The sequence below is a fragment of the Stegostoma tigrinum genome, chromosome 30 (genome assembly GCF_030684315.1).
Source record: "Stegostoma tigrinum isolate sSteTig4 chromosome 30, sSteTig4.hap1, whole genome shotgun sequence".
In the NCBI taxonomy this organism is placed as follows: Eukaryota; Metazoa; Chordata; class Chondrichthyes; order Orectolobiformes; family Stegostomatidae; genus Stegostoma; species Stegostoma tigrinum.
In genome coordinates, this window is record NC_081383.1 from 24737315 (window position 1) to 24764989 (window position 27675).

A 27675-nucleotide genomic window follows, 5' to 3' on the forward strand; every position below is an offset into this window, starting at 1 on the left:
CAAAGTCGGAGAAGTTCCAACATTTACTAATATTTTCATTTTGCTTACACTTAGTCGTACCCTAGATTGTTCTAAGCAGTGTGAAATTCCTAAGGCTAAAATGAAGGACTTTCTCTTTCTGGGTGTCCACGTGGACCCTTAAAATTCCAAAGGAGACAGATTAATATTAAGTCTATCCCTTATATTAAGTAGATTTGTCAGGAAAGTTCCAAGGCTTTCCAGGGAATTCTAATCTCCAGGGATTAAAAAGCACAAATGAAACACAGAACAGTTCAGAGTGTCTGAGATAACACAGTGTGAAGCTGGATGAACACAGCAGGTCAAGCAGCATCAGAGGAACAGGAAAGCTTGACGTTTTGGGTCGGGACCCTTCTTCTGATGCTGCTTGGCCTGCTGTGTTCATCCAGCTTCACACCGTGTTATCTCAGATTCTCCAGCATTAGCAGTTCCTACTATCTCTCTCTCTCAAAATGTCTGAGTCCTTCTGAGTCTTTCTGAAAGGCTCCAAACCTTTACTAGATTAAAATAATCAATCTGAGAGGTAACCGATTATCTTGCCTGGAAGTTAAATGGTTCCTTTTACAGTTAAATTGCTAAGGACTGTTGTTTTTCTCTACTTGAATCAGAGCAAGTACCTCTCATGTTTTCTTGTAGAGACTGGGATGCTTCATATTCCTCCCTCCCCAGGGGTAAATCTGGCTGTTTATCACCTCCAGCCCAGGCACTGAAGAATTGATATCCAATATTTTCTGTGTACTTCCCATAAATGACGCTTTAGTGAAAACAAAATTGGCATGGTTGCAATTTTTTGTATTGCGTCTTTATCAATCCAAGGTATCGTGAAGAAAGGTTTTGCCTACAGAGTACTGAGTAGCCAGTCGGAAACATAGGCAAGAAAATCATTTTCAACAGCCTGTTGCGTAGGCCCTTGGCTGACCTCATTCTAATCACTGCATGCAGGGGTGGTAGAAACATGGGAACACCACCAACTATAACGTCTGCTCCAAGCCATTCACCATCCTGGCTTGGAAATATATCTCCATTCCTTTACTGTGACTGGGTGAAAATCTTGGAACTCACTACCTAGTGGCATAGTGGATCTACCTATGGACAGCAGCAGTTCAAGAAGGCAGCTTCCCAGCACCTTCACAAGAGCAATTAAGCACTAGTAATCAATGCTGACCAGCCAGAAAATTCCACAAATGAATGAAAATCAGATTTTTAAATTGCATTTGCTTCTATGTTTCTCAACACTTAGGAACAAAAGGCACGTTCCCCAAAAAGCAACATTAAAACTTCATTCCATTCATGAAATGACAATGTGCTAATTCCTATTCAAACAACCAGAGCTACTTTGAGATTTCACTTGTATGTTTTTGTAAAGGTTGCTCCTTGAAATTACTATTGACACTGAGCTTTTTCTGGACTATGCTCAACGTCTGAAAAGCAACAAACGAACAGATAATAAATTGTCCATCTCTGAAAATTATTTTATCAGCTATGAGAAGAAGGTGAGCAGTGAATTTTTGTTGCCAATAGCTTGATTATCAATCTGATTGTGTGCATGGTGGATCAGTGGTTAGTAGTGCTGCCTCACAACACCAGGGACTGGGTCCAGTTCTAGCCTCAGGTGGCTGTCTGTATGAAGTTTGTACATTCTGCCCATGTCTGTGTGAGTTTCCTCCAGGTGCTCTGGTTTTCTCCCACAGTCCAAAGGTATATAGGTTAGGTGAATTGGCCATGTTATAGTGCACATAGGGCCCAGAGATTTGTAAGCTAGGTGGTTTATCCTCAGAAATTGCAGGGTTAAAGAAATAGGATAGGGGATGAGTCTCAATGGGATGCTCTTCAAGGGGTTGGTGTGGACTCAATGGACTAAATGACCTGCTTCCAGACTGTACGGTTTCTATATTTAAAAGCTTAGCTTCGTCTAATTAAATGTAAGTTTTAAAGTTAAAGCACCATAGTTAAAGATATTAATACAATGGCAAAATATTCATTTTGGTATAGTATATGAACTATATTCATGGCTTTAATAACTTGCCTTTGTATAGGATCATTTTGCACTAAAAATACAAGATGCTTCATGAATGGGAACATTGTACAGGAATATGGACACTGCACCAGGCATAGATTTGGATGGTGACAGAAAGTATTGCCATAAAGAACGGTTTATAAAGGTTTTAATGGGGCAAGCATGAAACATAGGGATTTCTAGAGGTATTTTAGCAAAGCAGGCACCCAGAGAATGTGGCAGTGAATTTATGGCTCACACGCCACTCATTATAATTGCATTTGGGGTCCTATCTATCTCAAATGCAGCTCACCAACTAAAAAAGGTGGTAAGGAATGTGAGTGTGAATTCAAAGGTGGAGAACAGAAAGACCCCGATTTAAATTGCATCTTGGGGAAATGTAACATGTTCGAAGATTCAGGGCCCTAAGAAAAGGTTGGTACAGTGAAATAAATTTTGGAGCTGTCAAGGAATCAACAAAATATAACTAGATCAACAGCCTGCCTCACTTCTATAAGCCCTTCTGATAAAAGAACAGTAGAAGGTCATTACATTTCTTTTTTCTTTATATATGCTGAGTTTAGCAAACTATTAACAAGTGCAAAACACATATTTAAATACTTAACGAGTTTCATATAGTACTTCATAAAAATATATAAATATAGAAATGTGCCCAACAAATATCTTCTTTTTTCAAGGATTAATATCAACATCTCGCTATATTCCTCAATCTCTTTTCATACTTCCTTGTCCACTATAAGATTTTACAGCAGTCTTCAAATAGTAAATGGCAACAGAATTTAGTACCTAAAAATAACTTTAATGTATATGACATCTTCAAAATTAAACAATGTCTTAACGTCCTTCACAAGCAAGTTTAATAACCACTAAGGAATATGATTGATGTGTGTGTGTGGAAGATTTTTTTAAAAAGCTAAAAAATGTGGTGAGGCTTAATGAAAATGAACTCACAGTGGTCCTCTCATTACTCATATGCATTTCATGAACCATGTTCAAGCTTTTAATGGATGAAATGTTGGAGATATGAGGAAGGGAGCTGCTTTGACGCAATAGAATAAGAAGGAATCAACTAAGTCTAGTGACAGGACAACTTGCAACCAGTAGAAGGAAGCACAATTTCAGCAGTCAATGCAGGAAGTTTTGATCACTTTCGATGAGCCAATATTCTTCCTAACATCAGTTGTGAACTTTCCATGCACCACTGCAACCTTAGTCCTAGAAAGGGCAGCTGAGAAAATGTTTGGCCTATACTTGATATGGTTAGATGGCAAGGGGTTGAAAAACTGGAAGCTCTTTCTTTCCAAAAGACAAACTAAATTAGACTCTCATCTTCATTTTCTGCACAGTCTTCCAATCTGGAATTTTCAGTTTCAACACAAGAATTTTCACAGAATAACAAAGTTATAATAGCACAGAGGGTGGTGTTTTGATTCATGGTGTCTGCGTCATCTCTCCAAATGAGCACTGCACCTCATGCATTCTCCAACTTTCTCCCCAGAACACTTGCACTTTCTTCTTCATCTAATCCACTTTTGAACATCTCAATTGAATCTGCTTTCATTACACAGGAAATGCATTCATGAGTCTAACCACTTACGGTATGAATACTTGTATCACTTCTGCTTCCTTTCATTACTTACTTTAAATCTGTGCATCTCATTCTCAATCCTTTCCCAGGGGGAAAAACATTCACCTTTTTTACTCTGTTCAGACCTCTCAGGATTTCAAATGCTTCAGTCAGATCTCCTCGCAGCTTTGTCTTCAAGAAAAACAGTCCCAATTTCTCCAATTAATCTTAACGACTGAACCCCTGGAACCATTTCCATAAACCTGTTCTGCATTCCTTTGAATGCAAACCCATCCTTCCTGAGGAGCAGTATGAAAAACTGGATGCAATGCACCAACTTGGGCTGAATGAATGCCTAAGATGAGTTCAACATAACCTCCTTGTTCTTGTACAATTGATTGTTTGTATTAATAAAGCCAAGGAATATGAATACTTTATTAACTGCTCTTTCAGATTACATCTTTTAATGCACATGACTTATCTCTATGTATACTCAGGTTTCTATAGTGCCTTTTCAGTTACGCAATTTATTTTATACTGTTTCTCCATGTGCTTCATGGAGAAGACATGAAGACATCACGTCACTTTTCCTCAGATTGAACTTCATCTGCCAGCTATACACTCACACCACCAACTTCTCTGTGTTCTTGAAGTTCTATACTGTCCTGTTCATTGTTTACAATACTTCACATTCCCATATCATCCACATATTTTGAAACTGTGGAGTGCTCACCAAGACGTGGACCCAAAATGTATATCAGGAAAAGCAATGGTCCCAGTTCTGATTCGTAGGGAACTCCACAACCAAAAGTCATATCCATCAGCTCAAACATGGGCAGTATTAAGCAGGGCTTTCGACTGGTAGGGACCTTAATGAGGCTAGGGGTCAAGGGTCGTGAAGTTGCCAGCTACCCAGAGAATGGGGTTGCATAAAAGATCTGCTATGGAGCTCTGAGGTGAAGTCTGATAGAGTAACTACAGAAGATAGCTGATGAGCATGCATAATAAAATGTTTGTCATATTGTGTACTATGAGGCCTTTCAGAAGGGATATTGGTACTGTCAAGAAGTGGAGACACGTCTGCATTCTTTCTTCTGTTGAATGGTCAGCCAATTCCGTGGAATACTTGAACTAAGACACAATTTCCAGTTGACAATGACTCTATTGCAGCACAAACAGAAGCCACCTAATGCCTGAACTCTGGAGCAGAGGTGGAGATCATGCAATGTCAGTTTCTTGTGTAAGGCCAATGCATTGCTGTGCAGACTCAGATTGTTGCCATCATAGTTTTAGATACCACTAATGAAAGAAACGTTCAGGTTTTCTCAGCAGTGCAGTAACCTGCCTTCCCACAGATGGCTTGGATTGCTGAAGCAGCATGCAGGAGAAGCTAGTGACTCTTTGGAGCACAACCCTGCTTCTGGATAATCACATTCGTCCTACAACTGTGATATTTCCCAGATGAACATTGTTAGCATATGGTGTTATTTGTCACCTCTGTCAGAATATGGTAAGGTTGTTCACTGCCACTAATCATTCTTTGTACTTACTTTGCCTTGGGCCTCTCTAATAATTAGCAGTAGAGGATACTCAACCATTGAATATCCACAGAATGGGCATTGTTATCAATAAGTAAAACTACATTTGGTCACGTTTAATTACAAGGACCTTAGGAAATTACAAATTCATTTGCTCCATCTGAAAGCTTGGATACGAGCCCTTGTCTTCACCGTGCAGTAACTGCGACTTTAATAGAACATGTGGAGCCAATATAACATGAATATTAACACCTTCAAAACTAGTAATCCATACAAGAACCAACCATGATAGCTTCTCTGCAAACTCAATGGGTGTCTCTTTTCAAAGGCAGGCCATCTCAGCCCAGAATTGCTTGTGGACATCTTGCAAACCTAGTTGCAACCTCTCTAGCTGATAGTGTAAAAACTCTGCTGCACTCACTGGATAATTCTTCATGACAGCTCTAACCCAGGACACCACCTTAAGCCAAGCGCTAAGCAATTAAACAAGAGTAATTAGATGACTTTCCCATGGCTTATTGAATATTGCTTGTAAATTTGGCTTAACATTGTTATTTTGAGATTGTCTTCTTGGTTACAATGCTAAAATAAAGACATTGTGATGGTCTGAGACAGAGGGGAGGGAAGGAGCATTTATATTTCTGAATGGAGAGTTATGGTTTTATCCAGTGGTGCCATTGTTCAATAAGGTGATTGCAAATAGCCTATCCAGAATTGGGAATGTATCAATTGCCTTCTCCTATCTTTATAATACTACTCTCTTTCACAGCTTCAGCTTTAGCATTTGGAAAACAGTGGCAGGATCAGGCAGAATCAGTATAGATGTATGAAAGGGAAACTGTGTATGACAAACAAACTGGAACTTATTGAGTTGGAAAGGGGAAACCGGTGAGTGTGATTTACTTAGATTTTCAGAAGGCTTTCAACAATGTCCCACAAAAGCAATTAGCGTGTAAAATGAAAGTGTATGTGATTAGAGGTTGTCTACTAATATGATAGAGAATGGACTGACAGAAAGGAAACAAAGACTAAAGAGATAGTAGGAACTGCAGATGCTGGAATCAGAGATAACAGTGTGGAGCTGGGGGAACACAGCAGGCCAGGCAGCATCTCAGGAGCAGGAAAGCTGACGTTTCAGGTCAGGACCCTTCTTCAGAAAATGACTAAAGAGTTATTTTCCAAATGTCAGCCAGTGACTCATGCAGGTAAGATAGGATCAGAGCTTGGATCCCAGTTATTCATAATATGTATTAATGATTTAAACAAAAAATTGAAATGTAATACCTCCAAGTTTGCAGACAACAAAAAGCTGTTTGAGAGGGTGAACTGTGAGGAGAATACAAAGATACTTCAGTGTGGTTTGGATAAGTTGAGTGAGTAGGAAAATGTATGGCAAATGCAGTATAATGTGGATAAGAGTGAGGTTATCCTCACTGCTAGCAAAAACAGGAAGGCAGATAATGAATAGCAATAAATTGGGAAAGAGGCAGATGCAATGAGATCTGGGTGTCCTTTTCCACCAGTGACTGAAAGTAAACATCTAGGTGCAGCAGGCAATGAAGAAGGCAAAAGGTATGTTGGCCTTCATAGCGAGTGAATTTAAATGCAGCAGCTAGAATATCTTGCCGCAATTATACAGGACCTTGGCGAGACCATGCCCAGAATATTGCATACAGTTTTATTTGAAGAAGGATATTCAAGCTATGGAGGTTGTGCAATAAATGTTCCCCAGATTGATTCTTGGGTTGACATGAAGAAAGACTGCATTGCTTAGGACTATATACACTGGACTTCAGAAGAATTGGTGGGGGGCGGGGGTGTTGCTGCTGTTGCAGAAACCTTTAAAATTCTAACAGGAATAGACTGGATGGATGCAGGAAGGTTGTTCCCATGACCAGGGAGTGGTGAACCAGGGATCCAGAGGCCACAGTCTAAGAATAAGGGGTAGATCAGCTAGACCAAGATGAGGAGAAACATTTTCAGCCAGAAAGTGATAAACCTGTGAAATTCTCTGCCACTTCTGTGAGGTCAAAACATTGAATGTTTTCAAGAAAGAAATGGATATACATCTTAAGGATCAAAGGGACTGGGGCGAAATCAGGACAGGGTACTGAGTTATTTTCTATCTTTCACTTTCTCCCTTCACCTCCATGCCTCCCTCTCCATCTCGTCATAGTCTCCTTATCAATCTATTGCTTTAACATTGATTTTTGTTTTCTCTTGCTGAGCTGGTGAGTTATGATTTCGCAAACTTTCGCTTTTTCTCAAATTCATGTTTATTGTTGTGCCAAGGCAAATGTAAGGCTGGGTTCCTTGCTGAATGAAGGGCTCAAAAGAAGTCTGACTGATTTTTGGAGGGCTGCAAAATTGGTTATCTTTGCTCAAATAGAAACGTGATGTATTGGATAAGCTTAGAAACAGAGGTCAGGATTAAAGTTGATATTTCTGTTAACAAAGCAAAAATGTTTTGGGTGTTGCTGTCCAGATATTGTGAATACCCAGGTTCAAAGGAGAGGAAATGGTTGCACAATATGAACCACCAAGTTGTTTGTAATTGTCTAACATAGCAGTGGTTTTAATGGGTATCATAATGAAACCTGAGATTCTGATGGACTTTACAAAGAGGCTTTGATTTTAAAAGCCAAGAATGCTTGCGAAATCCATGTAAAACATTTCAACTTTAATTCTGGGCTATAAAGGACGGGGCTGGGGAGAGAGTGTACCAGGGACTTGGATAACAGATGAAGCACAAGGGCTAGTGATATGTCTTCCTGACACTTTGGTGTATGGCAGCATGGAAGGCATATTGATACCAAATTAACACCAGTCATACCATGAGAAATGCAAATCAAATTTTACAGCCCAGGTGTCCACAATTGCCACTTGGTATTTTAGTTGAATTTAAATTCCACCAGTACAGTGGGATTTGAATGCATGCTCCAGAGTACTAGCCTTGACCTCCACAGATTATTAAAATGATTGAAATTGAAATTACTACAACTCCTATGCTCTTATCTTAGATATTCAAACACTATCGCTTGCAGATACAGCAAGTAGCATGGTAGGAGCTATACCTGTAAAATTCCTGGAAAGATTTGGTGTAACAATGGTACAGGAGCTGCATTAAGTTATTTCTTCCAATAATATTTGCATATAACTGATGGACAGCTTTTTGATACAAAAACATTGTCACATGCAAATTTCCTATTGATCAACCATTGCCACCACTCTTGGGATATGACTGATCCTTTCTGATATGTCTGCTGCTCAAATATATCACACCAGCTTCATGAAAAAGATCAGCCTATGTATAATTTTCCAATTGCTGCATGTTGTAGAATTACACTTTAAAATGGAGTTGCATGATGACCCTGAGTCAAACACTATCAATGTTGCTTTATTGTGATTTCCATTGTGTTGTTTCTTTTACTTTTCATGCTCTTCTATGTTCAATTAAAGTGTCTGTCTGATTGTAGATTCACACGCTGTTTATTTCTGCTTCTTGGGAGTAATGTCTTTCATGAGCCACTGGATAAATCAGGGGGTAACCCTAACAATATTGTACTCCAAACCTGGCAACATTGCACAACTGGGTGAGTTTTAATGGGTGAATGTTACTGTACCAGATCACGGATATTAATAATATAACAACAACTTGTATTCATGAACTTCAAAGTTAATGCACCAGATTAGTGTATGGTAATTATGATTCAATTTCACTGACAACACAGAAACACTAGAATGTCCTAGCCATGTCTATTAATATAGCATGAGTTATGTAGTACAAGTTCTGCTGGGAAAAATGTGGATGCTCAGCTATATCTTTTGTATGATTAACTAAACTTATTGTAGATTGCCCTGTTTGCCTGCTTTCAAGGTAATTGTTAATCAATGTATTTATGATATAAACTGTAAAATTTATAGTCATTTTAATATTGTTTATTGTAAGTTGGGTTTCTGGCTTTTGAGCTAACTATTAGTGCGTTTTCTATGTGTCAAGTTACTATTTAATTAGGGTGATTAATTTCCAAAGCACCTTTGAGGTCTATCTTTAGAATTAGTAGTTTCTTGTGTAGACTGATAGACTTTTACAGCTGAACAAGACAAACAAGCTCCCGCTTAGAAAGCTGGGAGGGGTTTCTGTCATACTTAAGGGAAACAGCCATAGTTGAGACAGAGAGCGAGACTTGCAGTTTCATTTTTGACTTTGAATGGGGCAATCCAGCGAAGTCCTTGAAAATGCTGCTAAGAAGGGAAGGGTATATAGTGAATTAGGTTACCTTAGAGTGAAGAGGAAGTGCTAGTCCCAGACCATTAATCGTAGGACAAAATCCTGGAGAGGCTACTTAAAGCTGGTCACATTAAAGCTCCAGTGTATGGTAGCTCCAGGAAGAGGTTATCTGCAATTTGAATCTAAAAATTGAAGTAACAAGGAACTTAAACCTACTGAGGTTAGAATCAGGAACTCCAGTATGAGTACTATATTGATGTTTCGGGTACTGTAGCAGAGTCATGTTTTGGGTGCTATATAAAATATGTTTTGTTTTCTTTCAATTTATAAAGGAGTGTTTTGGGCTAAATAGGAATTATATTTCTGCTGTGTTTAAAAATCTTTGAATTCATGCCAAGGGCGTATAGTTTGACTTATTCTTTTTTTAAATTTCTATTCTTTATTTCTTTTATAATAAAATTCTTCTGGTGATTGTAACAAGGTCAGCCAGATGGACATCATAGAATATGAGTTCACTGATTGGGGCTGTTAATCTGGTCCAATCAGGGAGCCCTGGCAGACAGACAAGAACAGGAGTGTCAGACATCCTGTTCATTCTGACAGCTGGCTCTGAGGGAACTGGATTAGTGTCAAGGGCTCTACATGTGTAAATTAAGGCTGACTTGGGGACAGGATAGCAGCCTCTATGGAGTTATTTTACTTATGTCATATTGTTAGAGCAAAATCTTCAGCGACAAAGCATAATATGATATCTCAAGCCATGTTCCAGTCTAGGGTCTGACGTGTCTAGTAATAAAGCCAACAGGGATTGTAAAACCTTACAATTGGAACAATCAGGGATGCGTTTCCTCATTTTGGACAGGAAGTGGAGTTGGGACTATTTCCAGCACCGAGCACACCTCGAGGGAGAGATTTACTCTTTGGAAGTTTCGCCAAGGCACGCCCATCACTTCACATCACAACAGGTTCTCTGTTGAAATGGTAGTATCAGGGTGCATTCTTGTTTTTGCAGAAGTAGCCATAGGCTTCTCTGCTAGAACAGCACCAGGCTGCCATGGAGGATAAGTCACAGAAAGGGTACTTCAACATTGTGAAGAGGCACCCGCTTAACAATCTTTTATAACATTGAAGTGAAAACAGAAACAGGCACCAACCTACTGCACAATGGGTAAAAGTGGAAGGTGGGTTTAGTGTAATGTTTTGGCTGCAGCCCATCATAAATCAGACCAGACCCCATCAAAATATTTTAAGAAGTTAAGTTAGACCCTGAAATTTTCTTATTTTACAGATAAGTGTAAAAGGTTATTTTCCCAGATACAATGCAAACAGTCAAATTACTTAGCATTTAGCAAAATACATATAACATAAACACTATAGTTCAGAAACAAACAAAAAAAGAGGAATTTAGAATAATTTAACTATTGGAACATTCAACCAAATAAGAGGTAGAGTACCTATTACTAAATAAACACCATAACTATTACTAATTAACTAACTGTTCCACTATCGTAACATCCCATAAACGTACCCTTTGGCAAAAGGGCAAATTCAGATACAAATTCTCAAATGCAGTCCTCCAGTCCAGATGGAAAAAATATTAAGAGAAATTTTGAGAAAGTAGCAGCTAAGAGGCATTCACAGAAGTTTCCAATCCTTTCAGATACCAAAGGCCTCTGCTTAAAACTAGTTCTAAAAACTAAAGAAAATACTAGAAATAGAGAGATAGCAAGAATTGCAGATGCTGGAGTCGAAGATAACACAGTGTGGAGCTGGAGGGACACAGCAGGCCAGGCAGCATCAGAGGAGTAGAAAGTTGATATTTTGGGTCAGGACTCTCCTTCAGAACCTGTTGTGTTCCTCCAGCTCCACACCGTGTTGAAAAAGACTGAAAAGCCGGATAAATGTGTACCGGCCAATTCCATTATTCTAACTTTTTAAAAAAAACAGCAAGGCCTCAGGAATTGTTTACTTTCTTAGAGGCAGCTCAGCACCTCTGTCTTACAGCCTCTCTTCAAATAATAGCAGCAGGTCAAAATAACCTCTTACAGAGACAGCGTTGTCACGAGCCAAACCCAGATACAAAATAGAAATAACTACTATAAAAAGTAAAAACAAAAGTTGCTGGAGAAACTCAGCAGAGTAATGGCAGTGTCTCTGGAGAGAGAAACAGAGTTAATAAACCTGAAAGAGAGTTATATCAGACTTGAAATGTTAACTCTGTTTCTATCTCCACAAATGCTCCCAGACACACTGTGTTTCTCCTGCACTTTTGTGTTTTTATTCCAGATTTCTGCCCCCACAATATTTTGCTTTTAACAAAGAAAATTACTAAATCTCTTGACTCTCAGCGTGTCTTCACTGAGTGCCTAGTTCCTGGTGGATTGAGATGTCAAATGGGATTTTTTAGCCTGCTTAGCTAGATTTTTAGCAACTCTAATTAGCATCATCCCTGGGGGTTTGGGTGGACCTGACAGACATAAACCCACCTCCACAAAAATGACTGCAGTCAGGTGGGAGATCTGCTTATGGATTGCCACTGGAATATTCAGGCCCTGCCCATCTTGTCCCCAATGTTAATGTAACCCAGAAACATCATTTGCTGTATCAACAAGTAATTGTGCAGTATTATGAGCGGAATTATGTAAATGAATTGCAGTTGGGTTATCTTTAAGGACACCTGAAGTGACATTTAATATTACTGAGATCAGCTTCGGGTGACATGTTTGAAATCTGAGACTATCTCAATTGCCTCACACAAGCTTCATATTTTATGCACCCACACAATTATAACATTCTCACATAATGTTGAGTGGAACTTTCCAATTCAAAATTCAGTTCTTTTACAAAAGAGGGGTGACTTGATTGCACCATTACCCAGGGAGAGACAAAAATAAGTTAAAATCACCATCAGGCTTGCTTTATGAAAGTCCGCTTGCTGACATTCGGAGAAATACTAAGAGATCAAAAAGCGAAGATGAGTGGAGGAAATCTGTCCTGAACTTTTAATGTGGCTTGTTAAAGCCAATTATCCTTCAAAGATATTAATTTTGAATGGTTTTAGAAATGCAGTGACATGAGAAACATAAGTATGACGTGGGTACGACTGGAGTTCTAAGGAATATATTTTCATGCAATAATGTACAATTTAGTGGGTTAAACTAGAAACGCAAATACCGGAATCTGCTGAATAAGTGATGTAAAATTGTACAATCGAAGGAAAATGTCACGAGATTTGTGCCTATGGTTTACAGATACCTACTTTTGAAATGCTGTGGTCACGAGGAGGATGTTGCTGAATGGAAAATATTTTTCCCCAACTGTAACAACGTTAGTATAGGGCATAGCACCTGTTTAAAGTGAAAGCTTTGTAAAGCATGGCAAGAAGTATAGTTAGCCCTGTGAAACTAAAAAGCACAACAATATGAGTTAAAATGTATAATTTTCTGGCATAATCTTCCACACAGAAGGGATTCTATGATTCTACGGCTGGAAAAAATAAGAAAACAGTCTCAAATGTCTATAGAAATGAAAGCTGTTAAGTTTTTTGTTTAAGAATTTAAACTCCTATGAACAATATATTTCTGAGGAGGTAAAATGTAGGCACTTCATCTGAGAACTTTATCACGCTATCTTCCCAAAGCCGCCTCATTACCATGCACCCAGTCAAGCGTGGCAACCTGCAGCTATCTTGAACAATCTGTTTTATTTGACTAGGATAGGTCAAACAGAAGACAATTTTCAGTGATAATGGGAACTGCAGATGCTGGAGAATCCAAGATAATAAAATATGAGGCTGGATGAACACAGCATGCCAAGCAGCATCTCAGGAGCACAAAAGCTGACATTTCGGGCATAGGCCCTTCATCAGAGAGGGGGATGGGGTGAGGGTTCTGGAATAAATAGGGAGAGAGGGGGAGGCGGACCGAAGATGGAGAGAAAAGAAGATAGGTGGAAAGGACCGTATAGGTGGGGAGGTAGGGAGGGGATAGGTCAGTCCAGGGAAGACGGACAGGTCAAGGAGGTGGGATGAGGTTAGTAGGTAGGAGATGGAGGTGCGGCTTGGGGTGGGAGGAAGGGATGGGTGAGAGGAAGAACAGGTTAGGGAGGCAGAGACAGGCTGGACTGGTTTTGGGATGCAGTGGGTGGAGGGGAAGAGCTGGGCTGGTTGTGTGGTGCAGTAGGGGGAGGGGACGAACTGGGCTGGATTTGGGATGCGGTGGGGGAAGGGGAGATTTTGAAGCTGGTGAAGTCCACATTGATACCATTGGGCTGCAGGGTTCCCAAGCGGAATATGAGTTGCTGTTCCTGCAACCTTCAGGTGGCATCATTGTGGCACTGCAGGAGGCCCATGATGGACATGTCATCTAAAGAATGGGAGGGGGAGTGGAAATGGTTTGCGACTGGGAAGTGCAGTTGTTTACTGTGAACCGAGCAGAGGTGTTCTGCAAAGCGGTCCCCAAACCTCCGCTTGGTTTCCCCAATGTAGAGGAAGCCACATCGGGTACACCGGATGCAGTATACCACATTGGCAGATGTGCAGGTTAACCTCTGTTTAATATGGAAAGTCATCTTGGGGCCTGGGATAGGGGCGAGGGAGGAGGTGTGGGGGCAATTGTAGCATTTCCTGCGGTTGCTGGGGAAGATGCCAGGTGTGGTGGGGTTGGAGGGGTGTGTGGAGTGAACAAGGGAGTCACAGAGAGAGTGGTCTCTCCGGAAAGCAGACAAGGGTGGGGATGGAAAAATGTCTTGGGTGGTGGGGTCGGATTGTAGATGGCGCAAGTGTCGGAGGATGATGCGTTGCATCTGGAGGTTGGTGGGGTGGTGTGTGAGAATGAGGGGGATCCTCTGGGGGCGGTTGTGGCAGGAGCGGGGTATGAGGGATGTGTTGCGGGAAATGTGGGAGACGCAGTCAAGGGTGCTCTCGACCACTGTGGGGGGAAGGTTGCGGTCCTTGAAGAACTTGAACATCTGGAATGTGCGGGAGTGGAATGCCTCATCGTGGGAGCAGATGCGGCGGAGGAGGAGGAATTGGGAATAGGGGATGGAATTTTTGCAGGAGGTGGGTGGGAGTAGGTGTATTCTAGGTACCTGTGGGAGTTGGTGGGCTTGAAATGGACATCAGTTACAAGCTGGTTGCCTGAGATGGAGACTGAGAGGTCCAGGAAGGTGAGGGATGTGCTGGAGATGGCACAGGTAAACTGAAGGTTGGGGTGGAAGGTGTTGGTGAAGTGGATGAACTGTTCAAGCTCCTCTGGGGAGCAAGAGGCGGCGCCGATACAGTCATCAATGTAACGGAGGAAGAGGTGGAGTTTGGGGCCTATGTAGGTGCAGAAGTGGGACTGTTCCACGTAACCTACAAAGAGACAGGCATAGCTGTGGCCCATGCGGGTGCCCATGGCCACCCCCTTAGTCTGTAGGAAGTGGGAGGAATTGAAAGAGAAGTTGTTGAGGGTGAGGACGAGTTCGGCTAGCCAGATGAGGGTGTCGGTGGAGGGGGACTAGTCGGGCCTGCGGGACAGGAAGAAGCGGAGGGCCTTGAGGAAGACAATTTTCATTCCACTTTGCCAATGGGGAACTGGAGGATCTGCGGGATGGTGGGGTGCAGTGTTGGTGTGCAGATGTTACCCATGGAGTGTTTCCTGAGAAGGAGTTCCAGAGGAGCTTGTGGTGAACTGGAGTCACCAGGTAATTGCTTCAACTTTTGGAAGTAGATGCTGCTACATTTCTGTGTGATGGTTGGGAGAATGGGAAAATGGATATCAATGTTACAATAACATACACATAAATACATGAAAATACCCTCTTGTCACTCATCAATGAGAACTTTGTATCACCATTCAACACTTGGTGGTGGAAGAATGTGACTTCTTGCTCATGACAGCCAGAAACTTCTCACATGTCACTCTCCCAACTTTCTCATCAATGTGCACATTGATTGGGAGCTGGGAAGACTCTTACTGAAGTGTCAATCTGCATCATGTGCAATATTAAATGCTTTATTTCCACATTTTGACTTCACTGTTGAACTGAGAATAACCCGAATCGATGTGTCTTCACTTAAATGTTCAAATTTATTTGAGAGTTGCGCAGAGGGCTGTCAGAAAAGTAGTTTTCAGTGGATTGAGTACTTGCTTGGGCATGCTGTAAGTATCCTTCATAGAATCAGTCATAGAATCCCTGTAGTGTGGCTGCAGGTCATTCAGCCCATCAAATCCACACCAACACTCTGAAGAGCATCCCACGCAAAACTAAGCCTCTGCCCTATAACCCTGCATGGCCAATCCTGCACAGGTTTGGACTGTGGGAGAAAAGCAGAGCACCTGGAGGAATTCCACGTGGACACGGTTAGTAAGTGCAAACTCCACGTAGACAGTCGCCCGAGGGTGAAATCGAACCCTGGAGCTGTAGGGCATCAGTGGTAACCACAGAAACACCATGTCACCCATGATCCCTAGGTATTGTCTAAAAAGCCTTTGAACCATACTTAGAAAAATTGAAGTTTGCTGCCCATTATGAAATCGAATGAATTTTCATTAAGTGACAGGAAAAGAACAGCAACATTGTTCCAAGTCAGGATGACGTGTTTCCTGGACGGAAATTTACAGTTTCTGAGGTATCTACTGCCCTGGATTTCTAGGTGGCAGAGCTCATGGGTGTGGAATGTGCTGTCAAAGCAGTACAGTTGCTACAGTACATCTTAGAGATTCCACTATATGGCTGGTGATGAAAGAATTGAATGTTTAAGGGTTGGGATGCTTTATTGTAAATGGTGTTGAACATCTTGAATGATGTTGGAAATGCATTCATTGGGTAACTACAAAGTATTCCATCACACTCTTGACTTGTGCCTTGTAGGTGGTGGAGCAGTTTTGAGGAGTCAGGAGATATGTTTGTCACCACAGACCTCCAGCCTCTGACCTGCTGTTGTAGTTACAGCATGGATATGGATATGGATCAATGATAATGCCAAAAGATTGATCGTGGGAGGGGTGATGTAAGTTCAGCAGTAGTATGTTATTAAACATCAAGAACTCATGGTTAGCTTCTCTCTTTTTGGAGATGGTGGTTTTTACTTGTGTGGCATGAATGTTATTTGTCACTTAGCAGTCAAAGCTTAAATGTTGTCCTGCTCATGCTCCAAGTGGGTGTAAACTCCTACAACACTTGAGGCATTGTGAACGGTACTGAACGTGATGCTATCTTCAGTGATCATCCCTGCTTCTCATCTTAAAATTAGAGGGACCATCATTGAACAAGTAGCTGAAGATGGTTGGACCTAGAAAACTCCCCTCGAGAACTCTTGTAGCAATGTTCCACTGTCGACTTGATTAGCCTCTAATAGTCAGAATCACCTTCCGTTATAACTAGTATAGAGTCATGGAGAGCTTTGCTCATTCCTATTGACATGAGTTTTGCTAGACCTCCATGATATCACACATAGTCAAAGGCTGCCACGAAGTGCAGATCAGGCACTCCCCTCCCTTCTAGAATTCAGTTCTATTATCACTGTTTGGATAAAGGTTGTAATGAGATTCAGACTGAATAGCCCTTGCAGAATGATTTGAACACTGGTGAAGCAGTTAATAATAAGTAAGTACCACTTGTTAGCACTGTCAATGTTGCTTGCCATGAATTTGCCTATGATTAAAAGTAGCTTCATTGAGCAGATTCAGTTTCTTCTGGATTTACTCTGAGGCAGTATTCCATGAAGATGCAATAATAATGTTCGAATCAAACATTTTGCATATTCACAGATCAGACATTGCAGAAAGTGTTGAAAATACTCTGAAGATCTGGAACATCTTCAGACAGAGAAACAGAGTTAACTGTTTGAGTCAAATATGAATCATCAGCAGAAGAATTCTGTCTGTCTGTCTGTCTGTCTGTCTGTCTGTCTGTCTGTCTCTCTCTATCTCTATCTCTCTCTATCTCTCTCTCTCTCCCTCCACACAGACACTGCCAAACTAACTAAGTCCCTCCTATTTCTAATTTTGAGTTCAGGCCTCCAGAGTGTTGAGGTTTTACATGACATAACGAAACGTAACATGACTCTCACCTGCAAGGATGGGTAATGCTCCAATCTTTGTCTTAGAAATATAGAGAAAACATAACCACAAGCTGTCATTATTCGTGTTACTTTTCCTTTGTCTAGAAAATTCATACTCTTATCCTTTGTGAAGTAATATTAGTTCAGCAACTGAAGCATAATTCAACAGCTTTCTCCTCTGATATCTAATATTTATCTGGTTTTAAAATTATTTTGCTATTTATCTTGTTTAATGCTGATCTCTAAATGGTGGCTTGCATCAAATACAAGTTATAGCTGTTTCAATAAAGTTACGTTCTATCTCCTTCAGTATATTTCTACTGAATCATTCCTGGTCTTTTTTTCCTTTCCCTTCTTCTGTTTTCTGGCCATTATGGCTTCCTCATACTATTTTTCTGGATTTCTTTTTGGTTTTGCTTTTTGTCTTCCCCTAATCTCCCTCTTCTATTTTCATTACCTTCCTGATATGTTTACTATCGAACCTAGGCATTGTCTTTATTTATTCTTTATTCATTCACGGGATGAAGGTGTCGCTGGCTAGGCAGCATTTCTTGCCCATCCCCAATTGCCCAGAGGGCAGTTAAGAGTCAAGCACATTGCTGTGGGTAAGGAGACAGGTGTAGGCCAGATGAGGTAAGGATGGCAGTTTCCTGGCAATCAACAATGGATGCAAGGTCATCATTAGATGTGTAATTCCTGATATTTATTCAATTCAAATTCCACCATCTGCTCGAATGGTAGCTGGGTTTCTGGATTAATAGTGCGCTGATAATACCGCTAGGCTATCGCTTCCCCTGTGACTGCGTCTGCAACAATCTGAGGCAACTGCATTTAACCTATGAAACTTGCTATTTCTGGGGGAAAGCAGATATACTTTGAACGTGAACACACTGGGTGCACTGTAGCTCCGTTTTGAAACAGAAAGGCCTGCAAGAACAGAATCTGCCATTTGCAAATGATTTTTACTTCTGGGCAATGATGTCATTGAAAGTCAACATTTGTTTTTCAGTGAATTATAGCTTCTGCATTCTATCTTGCTATTGTATCATCATCATTCTAGTGCCTGACAAGGTAACAATTAGCTGGAGAGCACGGTATTGATGGACAGGCTTTTAGCCCACAGAAATCCAGAAATACATAAGACAGATTTTAGACACTACTAACTATTAAAGAGTTGCAAAGGAGATAAAGGAAGCTTGCGTAAAATTTGTTCCTGGAGCAAACATCTTTTGGCCTACTTCACTCTTAGTTCCGTGGCTGGGTCAGTGCTAACTAGAGGAAAGAAATATTTACTTTCTGCGCACGAACCTCACTGAGAAGCTACAAGGAACACAAGTGCTCCCCTGCATCAACAGTGTTTCTAAACAGAAGCAGAATTTGCTAGAAACATTCAGCAGGTCCGGCAGCATCTTTGGAGAGAAATAAGAGTTAACATTTTGAGTACAGTGACCCTTCCTCAAGGAAAATGTTGTTTTTAATGCAGAATATAGGTGGGGGGGAAGGGGTAAGGAGTTAATGTTAGGTCGAGATAAAACCTGAAGAGAGAGAAAAATAGTTGGACAAAGGACTGGATAGCGATCAGCCCAGGAGACTGAATAGATACTACTGGGGTCTAGTAGTGGCTAACAATGGGTTGTGTGTAATTGCAGACCATGTGATAACAAGGCCTGGTGTGTGGGAATTGGAGTAAGAACATGGTGGAAGGTGACTCAAGCCCCTTCTAAACATGCATTCTTGTAATTTGTGTCAATCATTAACTTCCAGAAGTGTGGTAAGGATAAATTATATGATGGTGGTTGCCTGCCCAATTCATTGTGCCAAGTTAATTTTTATGATAATGCAATCCCCATCCTGGAGGCGAAATATATGCCAGCAGCCCATGGTAATATGAGAACCAATCTTCTGCAATCCTCAGGTCTCTGGGCATGTGCTGCACAAGATTCTTGATCTAAAAGTGTGCCCATTTCAAAACCTACCCCATCCAGTGTGTAAAGCGAGTAGATTAGCGACATATTGTTCACTCCTAGCACTCATATCGACATTGTTTATTTCATTTCCCTCGCTTAACTAAAATATATTGACTGTGTGACAGTGCATGGCGATCCAACAGATTTGTAAGACTTTCTGAAAGAGGTACAATTTAATCATAGAACTTGATTACCACACAAGATACAATATGAAGATTTCAAAAAATGACTGAAATCTATGCAAAATTAAATCTAGTTTCATTAATAATAAAAGTATAAATTGCATCATGATAGCATTTAAGTGCATGAGGCAAAATTTTAGCTCTCTCAAATCCTTTCACTTCCAGAATTTAAAATTGCATCCATAATCTAAGCTAATACTTCATTGCATGACTGAGGGAGACTTAGCTTCCTGAGAGTATGACATTTTGGATGGACATTAGGCCAAGCTAGTCTACTGTTCAAGGTGAAGTCAAGAAAAACTCATGATACTGTTCAATTAACAAATCAAATAGAGTCCAGAGTAACGTTTATCCCTCCATCAATGCCCAGAAAACAGCTAAATGGCTATTTACTTCATTTGCGATAAGTGCAGCTCGAAGTGGCTGCCAAGTTCATCCACAAATAAAAAGTGCCTGTATTTTAAAATTAGGTCATTGATTACGAATGACTTTGAGTTATTCTGAAGGAGTAAAAGATGGTACATCTTGCAAATTAGTTATTCCCATAACAAAAACTGAAATTGCTAGAGAAACTCTGCAGGACTGGTAGCACCTATGAAGTGAAAGCAGTTAATCGTTGAGTCCATTAACCCAGTGAGAGAGAGCGAGAAAGAGAGAACAACAGTTAGGGAGACAAAGGGATGCATAATAATATGCTCAGGAGAAAGAAACGCTGATAATGGGGACCATACTAAGGCGAAAATGGGTTGACTATGCTGCAAGCAGCCCATGTGGTGGCAAGGCCTGGGGTGAGGGAGTAGGTAAAGGTCACAAAAGAAAGTGTTAAGGTCTAAAATTATTTAACTCAATATTTAAGGGAGAAACACAGCAGGCCTGGCAGCAATTTCTGTTTTGGTTTCAGATTTCCAGCATCCACAGTTTTTTGTTTTAAATTAATTATTTCTGTCATGCTTTCCTACTATTTGCAAAATGGACTTCTGCTTTCTGGTTTCTGAAGGTAACTTTCAAAGATTATATTCAACTAATACCTATTTATGCACCAAAAGATAAAAATCAAGTATATTTACAAACCGTTTCAGACAAATTTTGTAGCAGCCTTTGAAATGTTGAGACTAATTGGTACCAAATTAAATGAGATTTGGGCTGAATGCTCCAAGTGCAGTGCAAGCTTGTACATAACATTAAAAGTTCAGGTTTAAGATGTAGCAGTCAACAATTGTAACTCACCACTAAGAACTAATTTCAATCAATTACTGCAGGGGATTTCACAGTTTCTCAACGTTTGGCACACTATCAAGAAAAAATATGCCCATAGTTAAAACCGCTATTTACATGGTTTCTTCAGGCCCTCAGCTTAACTCCCACCAAAGTTACACGAGGAATTTGAGACAATCTGTATCAAATTTCAGGACCAACAATCTTACTACGTTGCTTTGTAGTAAACCTTGGATATGGATAGTGTGAGGTGGAGCCAGAAGCCTATATTGTATTGTTAATTATAATGATGTACATGAAACATATTGCACAACCAATCCTAGTCCACACAAATTCGTAAGACTTATAAAATTGGCTTTAAATGGGATACTGTTATATTCACATCAGCATCGATTTCAAATGGTGTCTTGTTAATTTACTATCTGAAGCATTCTACTTTTTGTCATCAGCATGTTCAAGAGTAAGTAAATGAATACTGAGTAATTTTTAATTATTTTGTTCTTAGGTTGCAAGCTACTTTTGCATTAATAAGACAATTCTTGCATGTGCCGAACATCACACAATAAGTACAATCTCTGGGTGTAAGAGTTTATAACTTGGAAGCTGTACTGACTGTTGCTGTTTGCAAAGCTATTTGGGACTTTGTTTTAGAGTAAAGATGCCAAGAAAATGATGCTTGTAATTACATTTATGTTTTCAACAAAATATATTGCAACAACATAATTGTTGTTATACCTCCTCTTCAGTTTATTGCATCTATTCATGTGTCATTTTATGGTATTGTTAATGTGACTAGTCTATTTTCCAGAAAAGTGAATGACATTTCACATTTGCTTAAATATTCATCTTATTAACTTAACTGATACAGTCTTGCAATATTACTTATGAGATCTCACAAAATGTTTCACAAATGGTGATCTCAAATTTTAGAATTTCAGTGCAATAAAACCAAGCAAACAAAAATAACGCTGACGATTAGTGAAACGCAGAGAGACATTGTATATTGATCGAATAGATTTGAGAGACAATTTTTTAAAATCATGAATGATGTGATCAGCCCTTAAGACAAATATAATTTTTTATTGAATAAAATGCCAAAATCAATCATTCCAAAAGTTTTAAGCTCTTCATGTGTATTTGGTTTTTATGGAAAGAATTTTATGATTTTCTCGTGACAATTTACTATACCTAGAAATGTAAATTCAAGCTTGTTTTAATTTATAGGTTACATTTTTGCCCAACATTGAATAATTTGAAGGGATTAAATCTCATATTAAGGATTTTTCTAGCTGTGTACTATTGCTCTTTTAATACATTGTAAGCTTAAATTATTTAACTCTGTAATAATCACATATTGTATTTTGGAAATAATATTAACTAACTAGCAAAAGTTACTGCTGTGGAAATAATTGAAAGTCATAATTTCACTACAGGCAAATAATATAGTGCTGACTTTAAATAGCACATGAAAGGATACATTTTTAAGTCATCAGAAGTAATGGACATATAAATGCATATGAACGTACAATAAAGCTTACCTCCTGAACTGTTTAGATCCTACGTCATTTATAAAGTTCAAGTATTTTCTCTGTACATCATTCACTTTGTCTCTTAATCAAAGGAATGAAAATGTTTCCAAAACCAGTAAATATTGCAAAAAGTATTCCTTCAACTGTGACAAATAAAGGTATTTGTCAACTAAAAGTAGCTTTATTCAGACATAATCAGCAAGATCAAACTTTTAATATGCCAGCACAGGGGTTACGTGACGGAACTTGTAGGCAGATTCAAGGAGTACTATTTCTCGGAACTGTGACCTACTTCCTTACTGCAGCACTATCAAGAGTACTAAATATGATGCTTATTGTATAATGTGACAAAAGAACACAAGTTTCTTTGCATATTTATTGACGGTATTAACTTTTCTCAAGAGGGAATGTATTTATGCTCAAAATTTAGCACCTGTGCTGAGGTTTCATCTTGAACCATTTCTACAAAATAGATGTAAACCAGACTCCTGAAGTGAAATGGAGTGAGGGTCCCTCCTGTTGAGATTCACTGCTTTTCTCCAATGTTAGTGGATTCAGGATGCATTGACATTATAACTGTATCTTGGACATGAAGGGTCTAGGCCCGCAACGTCAGCTTTTGTGCCCCTGAGATGCTGCTGGGCCTGCTGTGTTCATCCAGCCTCACATTTTATTATCTAGGACATTATAGTTGACCAGTAAACACACCATAAATGTCCTATTTTAATCTTCTCACGACAGATCTATTTAATCTGCATTACTGGTGACTATTTTTTATAGCATTGAATGATCTATCACAGTATGTTTTGTTGCTGTAAAATCAGCTTTTGTATATTCTGATTTGCTACAATAAATGCCAGAATACGTGAAATTGTGTGGGGATAAAATTGGGATCAGTAGTCTTCACCTCCCTGGTTACAAAATTGCATTTTCAGTGCTCATGTTGCTCGTGGTGTTGGCCACAATACCAATGAGGGTTTCAGCATTGGTTCAGTCGGTGTCTATGAGGCAAATGTGGAAGAGGTGGGGCATGATGTCAGTCAATTCCATCATTTTGAAGTTCCGTGCTCAGGTTTCTGCTCTGGACACCCAACCTTTTGCTATTCGAAGGGATCATCAGCCACATACAAGTTAGTGGAAGTGCTTTTTTCTCACTGAGATTTAGCAATTCTCCAATTTTTGCAATATATTTTGCACAACGCATTACTAAAGGAGGGCAAAGAAGTAAGAGAAGGATTCTACTGCAGAAACCTAGAGGGTTTTTAGGGAGCAGATCCATTAAAGAATCGATTTCTAGAGTTCCGAGTTGGTCGGGAAGCTGCTTAGTACGCTGGCCTTCCACTGCACCCAGATGCTCCACGGATGCTACTTGTTGTGCAATAGAAGCAGAGATATTGGCCACTAAATGCCACACCGCGGTTGATTTGACATGTATGTGTTGATGAAGATGGCCAGTCATTTCTTTTCAGATAGAATGGGTTCCAAGTTCTGTGCAAAATCTTGTGCCAAGTTGGTGGCTACACTTATCATTGAGGCCCAGCTTTCCACCAGGGAACCTAATGCATCAAGCTTTTGGGTATGTGTATACTTGAATCTTTTTCTGTAGCTTGGTCTGTCAAAGTCACTTGGAGCCTTTGGAGCAGAACTATCCTATTCGTTTGTCACTTGGCACCTGCACTATCCTTTCACCATGCACTGACTGAAGCATACTTCCACCCACTGTCACATCACATTCAGATCTTGCCCCGCTCCTAGCTTTTAAATTCTGTGTAGTATCAACACATGAGATGGAAGCTGCGAATGTGGAATCAAGTGAGGAAGTGCCTCTGTATCCTTTCCTTTCTCCATTGCTTGGCAAGGTTGCAGTCCTTTGATGTGTGAAAGAAAAATCGCCATGTGTTGAGTAGTGGTAGTGGAAGAGGAGAAAGTAAGAGGTGTGTGCTGACTCCATCAACAGCTTTTCTGTTGGGAGAGGTTGGAAGAGGAGAGAAAGTGATGATGAAGAAGTATAATGGGAAATGTATCAATGGATATGTGCATACACTCATCTTCAATAGGTACAAGCCTGTCAGTGGCAATGTCCTTTTCAATAATGTCAATTATTATCCTCATTCCCATAGGGTTTTGGACATAGTTGCTCGCTTCTTCCCTTCCAGTCTGTCCTTGTGGTTCAGCCACACTTTGCTCTGTAAGAATGTGATTGATAGATGCTGTTGGTAGCCGGGTGATTCAAGTGATGTGTGAAACTCGTGGTGCCCTGGGCATCATTTGTATAAATGATTTGGATGAGAATATTTGGGTTCAGTACTGATCCCTGTGGAATACTGCTGGTCACAGACATCCAGTCTGAAAAACACTCTTCCACTACCACTCTCAACCTCTTACTGTCAAGCCAATTGTGTATGTAATTGGCAAACGCGCCCTGAATCCCTTGTGATCTAACTTTACTAACTGGTCTACAATGTGGAATCTTGTCAAAGGCTTTACTAAAGTCCATGCAGATAATAACTACCATTCTGCCCTCATCTATCTTCTTGGCCTCATCTTGAAAAGACACTATCAAGTTTGGGAGACACAATTTCCCATGCTCAAAGCAATGTTGACTACTCCTAATCAGTCCTTGCACTTCCAAATGCATGTAAATCCTGTCTCTCAGAATCCCCTCCAACAACTTGTCCACCACTGACCTCAGACTCACTGGTCTATGGTTTCCTGCCTTCTCTTTTCAGCCTTTACTTGTTAAAACTACAACCCATATCTAAACTAAGATAACAAAAACGTTTCTGAAACGTCAGCTTTTGTGCTCCTGAGATGCTGCTTGGCCTGCTGTTTTCATCCAGCTACACACTTTGTTATCTTGGATTCTCCAGCATCTGCAGTTCCCATTATCTCTGACCCATGTCTAAACTTTTGCTCGATACCTACATACAAACGGAGACAATGAGAACGTGAGTGTTTTGGGTGAAGGTGAAGACTAGGAAGGCAGTTTAATGGCCCTGTCCACAGGGTTTGCTGAGATGATCGTTTTGCTGATCAGAGCAGTGTTTCTCAATCTTCCACCTCCCAGATACTTTCACCTGTTTGTGGAAGAAACAGGGTGACTGGTTCACACTTGTTGAGGTCTCTACCTTTTAAATTGAAGGCCACTGCTTGCACTAATAAATAGTCTATCTTCAGGCTTGAGGTACTTTTTACTGAAAAGCAGGAATGCAGCTGTTTCTGTTCTTGAGGTCCGATTGCTTCTATCCTAAACATTCACACCCCCCGATCTGTTCTGACATCTGTGGGCTAAACACATAGAACTGGAAGCGTGGACAACTTTGCTATTGACCACTAGTCACTATTTCACTAATCAGCTGCTTGTTGCTAGCCAAATCTCCATTTACACACAGCTCCCTGTCTCTGTAATTAGGCTTACCCTACTGCGTGAGCCAACAGCTGTGTAAACAGCACTTCAGAGTGTCAGGTAACTTACTTTTTTAAAAGTACAGTAATCCCTCACCCATCCTTGGATTTTAAAACAGTGCTTCTTCCATTTCAGTCTACAAAGTGAAAATACAGACATATAAAAAGACAGGGCCTTTACAAAATTCAGTGCCAAAAGTCCCCCAGTTTCAATCTCCAAGAAACCCTCAACGAGATGCCACAGCTGTCAACTTTTTCCACAGTGCAGTGATTGAAAAGTATACAAACTAAATAATAAGGCATGAAGTTATGGGAGTGCTGATTTGGTCAGAAAACTAAATATTGCAAATCGCAAGATAGTCTTTCCCTTACTTATTGAGTCTGCTCCATATTCATTGAAAACCTATGGAATTGTTGAGAATGGCATCAATTGGAGATGTTAGAATGGGCATCATGGAAGCATTTTCATGTCCAAATATTGAGTAATGGGACATAATGGACAGTAGAATGCCACTTACTTACCCAAGTGCTGACTCGTGGTGGAATCTTGGACTTGCTGTCATGATCGTCTATGACGGAATCACCAGGTGGATCCACAATGAGAGAGGGGGTCTCAGAATGTACCATTTGGAGAACCAAGCACAAGATGAAGTTGAAGTCAGCTTAACAAATCAAAATGGATACTAAGCACCAAGTCTTAAATGGGCCTGAACAACATGGGCTATGGCAAAACATGGGGTAGAATCGGGTGAAGAGCCCAGCAAGGCCTATCTCAGTGGCAGGAATAACTCTCTAGGCCATTTAACTAAGATACCAAGGCAGGATTCATGCCAGACTGTTGTAAGATGCCTATTAATAGGCCTATTGCTTGTTTACAACCTTATTAACTGCGAATTTCACCTCATTAATTTGAGGCCTTAGATTGTACCATCGTGGTGAGCAAGTAAGTTGCCAAGAATTTCCAACATGAGACTCAGAACAAATACCAGGCAACTACAGCTAGGCACTACTGCGGAGGTTCCATGTTAGTCACAGTGTAGCAGAATTTCAGCACAAAACACATGAGTCCCTCATCCAAGGACATTGGCACTTCATAACTGCCAGCTCTTCAGGAGACTGATGGCATCTCCCCAATCCACTTGCAGGATGCTTTGGAAGTTAAGAGCTGCACATTGCTGCATGCTCCAGCAATTGGCATTGAAAAACTGCTGCATGGACACTTTGTGTGCAGAGATAAACACGCAGCGCATCGAATAGAGCAGGTTACACCTCAAGGATGCTTTCTTCACTCACTGAGTGCCTGCTTGCATTCTCACTGCTTCTTTGTTATACTGCTTGCCTCACTGAGGCAATTAGCACAGTCACACCACAGGCAGGTTGCCTTCCTGTTCGGCAGTCTTGAGTCAAGGGGGAAAACATTTTGCTGCAGACCAGTTTGCTGTGCCAATCTTATACCCACACCATCTGCCAGCAGATAAACACACTGCATGTGCATCAAGCAAGCTGCCATGTCCCAAAGACTCAGGAGACTAGCTTTCACCCAAGTCGGTGGAGCATTCAGCAGTTCAGGAGGGTGCCCAGCAAAGCAAGTAAAGAACAGCCTCTGGTACCAGTTCAGATGATAGGCCATGGTCAGGCATCCACTCAGAATGTTCTCCTTCTGTGTTTGAGCTGTCCAGTGAGTGGGTCATAGACAGTACTAGGGAATAGGGCTAATACAGTCGGGAAGATGTCCAGGCATCAGTGAAGGGTTTAGGGACCATTGGCTGGAGTTTTCTGGTTTGGCTGCTCAATGGATAAAGTCTGTCTGGTAAAAGTAGGAGGAAATTGAGGTGAGTGGGGAGGAGCTGCTGTGTGAAGGATACTCAGGAACCTATTTTTGGGAATTGGGCTATGGAGTGGGGGAGAGTGGAGATGACAGATGTGAAGGGGGCTAGCTAAATTTCTAAGCAGGAGTAT

At 40.5% G+C, this 27675-nt stretch overlaps 1 protein-coding gene across 3 annotated transcripts in view; it reads right to left on the bottom strand.

Annotated features, from left to right (window-relative positions):
- Positions 1-27675, bottom strand: part of LOC125465952 (tyrosine-protein kinase ZAP-70) — a 100465-nt gene that overhangs the window by 62153 nt on the left and 10637 nt on the right. For 2 of the 3 annotated variants that reach the window (XM_048559985.2, XM_048559984.2), the window contains exon 1: positions 22321-22525. The exons of the other annotated variant lie outside the window; for it this stretch is intronic. The gene's annotated coding sequence lies outside the window, so the exon portion shown is untranslated. Of the gene's footprint in view, positions 1-22320; positions 22526-27675 lie in introns of those variants that run through there. 3 annotated transcript variants of the gene reach the window in all.